Below are 7,006 nucleotides of genomic sequence, written 5' to 3'. Positions count from 1 at the left end.
TTTCCAGGCAAGAGTACTGGAGTGGGGTGCCATTGCCTTCTTTCTCCAAGGGCAGGGTATAGTTACACTTATTGCAACCTCCTTGGTAGCTATGCTGCCATGTTTATGCTTAAAGTAATAGTGCTCATCCTTTGCTATTGGTGGTCACATGGTGTCAGTTGAGGGGTGAGTGTAGTTGACACCCAGGTTTCTTAATGAAGAGAAAAAAATCTTCCAGCTGAAAATCTGTTCTCAGGTCAATGAGAAAGGTGACAGATAATATGTTACTAGCATTTCTGTCAATTATCCATTATGTTATGAGGATTGTATGTTGAAACACTGCAGATAAAGTGTCTCAATTAAGATTATAATTTAGATTTAATAAGAATTATTATATGTTAATAAAACATCAATTAGCAGTTAAATAGCCATTGATCCAGGTACAATAAGTATGTCAGAAAGACATCAAGTTGTCACTGAAATAACTGAAAATTGCATGAGCAACATGTGAGCAATTAGATTCTCAATATATTCAGCCTATAATGAATGTCAGTACATTTAATTACCATTTAACAGGAAAGCTTAATGTAAAGTCTCATGCCATTAACTCACATACCTGTTTAGTTCTTCAATAGATACGTTTATTCAGTGGTTCATTCAACAAATATTTAATTAAGCACACATAAGGTGAAGTGAGAGAAACATGAATATTAAGTACATTTGATTCCCTGTCTTCAAAGAACTTAAAATCTAGTATTGAAATCTAGAGTCTCCTACATGGAAGAATAAAGGGACTAGATAGAGCACAGTATATTTTTCACATATTTTCTGATTAAGTTCCAGTTATCACAACCATCAACTGAAATTTCTCACATGTTGAAAGTAAACTTTGTTGGTGGAGACTGCTGAATTTAGAGGATGCTTGTTACCACAGCACAATGTAGGGATGCTGACTAATACAGTGAATAGATGAGTGACTGACTGAATCAAGCCAGGGATGTGTGTTCTGGTATGATGTTGACATAGAAGAAGCTAAAGCTTTATCATCCTGGATATTTGGAGAGGGGTGTTTGAAAAGTACATTAGCTTTCAGTATGGTAAATGAGCATTTATAAGTAAAATTACTTATGGCATTTTCATGCTCAGTCTCCAAGAATCTCAATTTCTTTGGGACCATAGAAGGATCTGGAAGGGAAGTAGCCACTAATATCTGAAAAAAAAAAAAAGATAAAATGATGAATTTTATGTTGTGTGAATTTTATCTCAATAAAAAGATATATAGTTATATATAATTTTATTTTATGTGTATATATGCAAAAAATTATATATATACATGTATATTGCTGCTGCTAAGTTGCATCAGTCATGTCCAACTCTGTGCGACCCCATAGACGGCAGCCCACCAGGCTCCCCCGTCCCTGGGATTCTCCAGGCAAGAACACTGGAGTGGGTTACCATTTCCTTCTCCGATGCATGAAAGTGAAAAGTGCAAGTGAAGTCGCTCTGTCGTGCCCAACTCTTAGTGACCCCATGGACTGCAGCCTTCCAGGCTCCTCTGTCCATGGGATTTTCCAGGCAAGAGTACTGGAGTGGGGTGCCATTGCCTTCTCCGACATGTATATTAATATAATAGTAATATGGGCTTCCCAGGTGACTCAGTGATAGAGAATCCACCTGCCCAGCAGGAGATGCGGGTTTGATCCCTGGGTGGGGAAGATCCCCTGGAGAAGGAAATGGAAACTCACTCTAGTATTCTTGCCTGGGAAATCCCATGGACAGAGGAGGCTGGCAGGCTATAGTACATGGGCTCACAGAGTCAGACATGACTTAGCAACTGAACAACAGCAACATAATATGTTTGTAACTAAAGTAGATGTGTTCCGGAGTGCCTGCATAGGTCAGGCTCTCCTTTCACTGAGATTGAACTCCTCCTCCTCAGGGGATTCCTGAAGCCATGTTTCCACCTTCTAACTTGACTCCCCTGGTGCTGTGAAGGCCTTTAAGATGCAGGACCTCTCTTGGAGTCTGGAATTCTCTCCCAGGCCCTGCTCTGGAAAGTTAGGCACTGGTTCTTTTTGCTTTCTGGATTTCTTCTTTCTTTAGGCTCTTTCTCTCGGGACCAGAAAGGTGTTTAAATTTTTTTTTTTTTTTAATCTCATTGTCAAGCAGGAAAATGGCTATATCATGACTGCATTTTACCCCATGTGAATTTATTTTACAAATAGTGTTCAAGTACTTCAGGCTCTGGCTCTTGAAAATCATAATTCTTTTTCCTTCCCAGAAAGTTCAGCTCTTGCTAGGAACTTCGAGATCTTCTTTAGTTGTTCAAAAGAAATCTGTGTCTCTCTTCAGCCCTTTCATGGGTGTCCAAGGACAGCTGGAGCTGCCTTAGTGCTCAGTGGTGGGGCAAGTAATTGATCCTGAGAAGCAAAGGAGTGAAAACCATTTACTGTACATGTTGTGACCTAACAGACCCCAAGCCCAGACTTCCGTAAATCTCCTGTATGTGCCAGATTTGGTTAGTGCTTGACTTAGGGAGGTAAAGATAATCTGTGTTCCACCTTTAAATAACCAGAAGCTTAGATAAGAAATGCACCGCAGGAGATGAGAGAGGGAGACATTGAGAGTTGGTTGGGGGAGGAAACTGAGTCAGAAGTGGCCATGAAAACAAGGTCTTTAGGAATTAATGGGAGTGAATCTAGATGACACGGCTGGACATCCTCCTGATTTGGGAAAGGTAACCCCAGAAGGTTGGATGTTTGAGGACACCTATAGAAATGACACCTGAATTAAAATTGTAAGAAAAACAGATGAATAAAAAAGGAACGATCTGCTCAAAAAGTGGAAAATTTAGGCACATATTTCAAAGATGGGTTAAAAGTTGTTTCTAAATTCAATATTTTTTCTCCATCTCAATTTTCACTTAGGTTAGTTTGTATCTATCAACAGAGTTAAACTTTAGCTTTAGAAGCTACTTTTAATTAATTGTGTCTTTAAAAATACTAATTTATTTCCTTAGCTGCATTGGGTCTTAGTTGCAGCACGTGAGATCTTTAGTTGTGGCATGAGAACTCTGAGTTGTGGCACGTGGAATTGGTCCCCTGACCTGGGATCGAGCCCTGGGTCCCTTGCATTGGGAGCATGGAATCCTAGGCACTGGACCACCAGGGAAGTCCCTAATTAGTTATGCCTTAAGAAATGACTTTCTAGGATCTACTGTTTGTATCCATTACTCCTACAGCAGGAGGAATTCTGCTGCTGTCACTCTGTGAGGTGGGCTAAGATAGACTGAGGTTAGAGCTCAAGGGGAGCACAGCACTGGGTAGCGAGGGGAGGGAGGTGCAGAGGCAGACAAAGGATTGTTTCAGTACCTGGACAGCTCCAAGTGCGGAGCTAGGCCAGTGTCGTCTTTATGTCCGAATCTTACTCTATTGCATAGCCAAATAGATGAAGGGATTGCACAGAGTAATTATTTTACAGTCAAGCTGGATCCCCACTTTTGGCAAGTGGATGAAAGAGAAAATAAATGAACAGGAGTGATGGACAGTTTGTGTGCTTCTTTGCTTGGACTTTCCCTTCCCCTAGAGGAGTCTGGGTTGGAACAAGTACGACTTCCCTGAGTAAATTAATCCTGACCATAGGCGGCAGGGGAAGCTTCCACCAGCTCCCTCCCACATACAAACGATAGGCTTAAAGGAAGTAAAAAGGCGATTTGAATGGCAAGTACTTAAAAAGACTCCCTTGTTCTCCACCTTCAGGTCTAATAGCCCTCCCCAGAGCAGACACAGAGTGTTCTAAGAGAAATGAAAATATCCTGCCTAAATACACACGAGCACATAACAAAAGCCAAGTTAAGAAGGTTAGCGACTTAGTTGTCTCAGCAACATGCCATCAAGTTGAGATGAGCAGGAAACGCAGATAACACAGGGAAGAAGGAAAACATCATAAGCCCACAAAGAGGGGATAGCCGGGATGCTGAGAAGAAAAGCAAAGCCCCTTTTCTTGCTGTTTCATTAAGGGGAACTTAACTTTTAAACAGCCTCTCAAAAAAGCTAAAATAGAATCTGCTTTTGTGTAACCTGTGTACTTGGTGTGTTAAGAAATTGTGTTATCAGCATTTCCTGTGTGGCACCACATTCAAAAGCAAAATTGTTATGAATGTTTGCATAATTCCACAGGGAAACAAGATGGTGTCATGTTAAAATGGGATTTGATTTTTTTTATTAGAAATTAGCAGTCTGGGATAAACGTACAGAAATGGCCAAATGTAGATTGCTTTGCTTACTTGAGCCCAAACTCATCATAATATTATAGCACAAAATGAGACAAATGGGCATTTGAGGGCCTGATTCTTTCTCTTCTAAGATTATATTCAGAAAATTGCTGACATTTGGTTCCTAGGAGAGGGACATTTCTGATCATGGAAATACAACATCTATACTTTTCAGCCAGGGCTGTAAAATTGTTATTGGAACAGGAGCATGGGGGTAGGAAGGAAGTTAAAGAAAGTCAGGAAAAGAGGTATGATGAAGTGGGAGACAATCAGCCCATTCCTTTGTTATATGTGCTAAGTGGCTTCAGCTGTGTCTGACTTTTTGCGCCCCTATGAACTGTAGCCTGCCACACTCCTCCGTCCATGGGATTCTCCAGGTAAGAATACTGGAGTGGGTTACCATGTCTTCCTCCAGGGGATCTTCCTGACTCAGGGATAGAACCCACATCTCTTAGGTCTCCTGCACTGGCAGGCAGGGTCTTTGCCACTAGTGCCATCTGGAAAACACCTCTAGTTATTAGAAAATGTGTTTTAATGTTGAATCAAAGTATATCACCAGGTAACTTCTCATATCCTGTAATCTGGAGCCATGAAGAACAAATCAGCTTTCTCTGGTTACATTAATTCTTTAGATATTTGGATGATAGCATTTCTTCCCTTGATCTTCTCTTTTCTGGGCCAGGGGTTCTTAAAATGTGGTCCTCAATCTGTGACATCAGCATCATCGGGAAACTTGTTAGAAATGCAAATTCTCAGCTCCCCTCCCCCTCCTAGGGCATAGGTCCCAGTGATCTGTGCTTCAAAAATTCTCCAGGTGATTCCGATGCAGGCTCAAATTTGAGAACCACTGCTGTAGGCTGCAGAGAAGGCAATGGCACCCCACTCCAGTACTCTTGCCTGGAAAATCCCATGGACGGAGGAGCCTGGTAGGCTGCAATCCAAGGGGTCGTGAAGAGTCAGACATGACTGAGTGACTTCACTTTCACTTGTCACTTTCATGCATTGGAGAAGGAAATGGCAACCCAAATGGCAACTCCAGTGTTCTTGCCTGGAGAATCCCAGAGACGGAGGAGCCTGGTGGGCTGCCATCTACAGGGTCGCATAGAGTCAGACACGACTGAAGCGACTTAGCAGCAGTAGCAGCAGCAGCTGTAGGCTGAGTTGTTCACTAGACTCTCTCATTTCAATTCACTCATTCATTCATCCATCCATTCATTCATACATTTAATAATCATAGGCTAAACACATATAAACTGGGACTAGGGATAAAGACATGAAAGTTTGTGTACTCAGACAAGAGATGGTTTCAAGATCTTGCCTCATCCTAACTGTTCTCTGGTTGCCTGGTTGGTTGTAATTCTCAAATGTGATCAATCAGCATGTAGCATAGCAGGACTGCTTCCTCCCTAAATATAACATTTATCCCACATTTCATCCACATTGTGGACATGAAAGAAGTTGTTCAGTGCCTGAGTGAATCTGAGAGATGAGTGAGCAAGGATCTAGGATAATTGAACAGGTGTTTGGGAAAGATTAATTTGGGACTAGTAGTTAGAACTGAATTAGGAGGTGATGTAGATTACTCCTCCTAATTCACTCTTAGTGAATCAGCCTCCCACTATCCAGGCTCTTGTGTTGTTCCTGCCCACATTCATGCTAGACTTGGTCATGTGACTTGCTTTGGCCAATGAGGTGTCAACATCCATAAAATAAGCAGAAGTTTGTTATGTGCATTAGAGTTTGCCCTCCTAGAATACAGCTTCCACCTTGTTGTGCAAGTCCTGCTTAGTATGGTCCCCTCGAGGGAAAAAAGAATATGTGAAAAGAAAGGTCCAGAAATCCTGGCTGTCCTCACTGCCCTGGCTGCAACAAGTTTTCTGCAGACCTCTATATTAGCCCATATGAGACCAACAAATAACTGCCCAACAAATCTCCCAAATTATCAAATATAATATACCCATGGTGCTTTTAGCTGTTAAGTTCTGGGATGGTTTGTTGCATAGTCATAGAAGATTAATACTGAAGAATTCTAAAGACAAAAGGGGGCTTTGAGGACTAGGGTAATCAGTGGGGTAGGACCAGGGAGATGGGCAGAGGAGGAGATCTCACATGAGAGGTAATTTCCCTGTAGAAGAAGCTCATCTTTGGAAGATAAGTAATGGTTCTGAGATTTCAGAAGCATAGAGAATGACAGAGACAGAGCCTAAACAAAATATATTTCTGTTTTTGGTAAATATCTCTATTATATGTTCTTAAGAGGGAACAAATGGCATTTTGGAGATTATCTCTATTATCTCTAGTAGTAGAGGCTGTCATTAGAGAGTATGGTGAACCCTTTGTCCAGACACTTTGATAGATCCTGTTAGAACTGTGATTTTAGATGTATTTGCTGCCTATGGCTATGTTACAAGTGACCCCCCAAAACAGCAACTTAAAACAACAAACATTTATTTTCTTACAGTTTATGTAGGTCATCCAGGTATGTTTTTCCTGGGATCAGGGTCTCTTACAAGAATGCAATTAAGGCACTGACTAGGACTGCAGTAATCTCAAGGCTCCACTAGGGAAGGTTCACTTCCTAAACCCCACACAAGGCTTTTAAGAGGATTAAGATCCTCATGGGCTGTTGGACTGTGAGATCCCAGTTCATTGCTTGCTATTGAGTGGAACCTTCCCTTAGTTTCTTGTCATGTGGGCCTCCCCATAAGGCAGATCACAGTGTGGCATCTGGCTTCATCAGAGCAAGCAAGAGGA

Source organism: Bos javanicus, chromosome 1, assembly GCF_032452875.1.
Source record: "Bos javanicus breed banteng chromosome 1, ARS-OSU_banteng_1.0, whole genome shotgun sequence".
Lineage (NCBI taxonomy): Eukaryota > Metazoa > Chordata > Mammalia > Artiodactyla > Bovidae > Bos > Bos javanicus.
Note: the sequence above shows the minus strand (reverse complement) of the source record.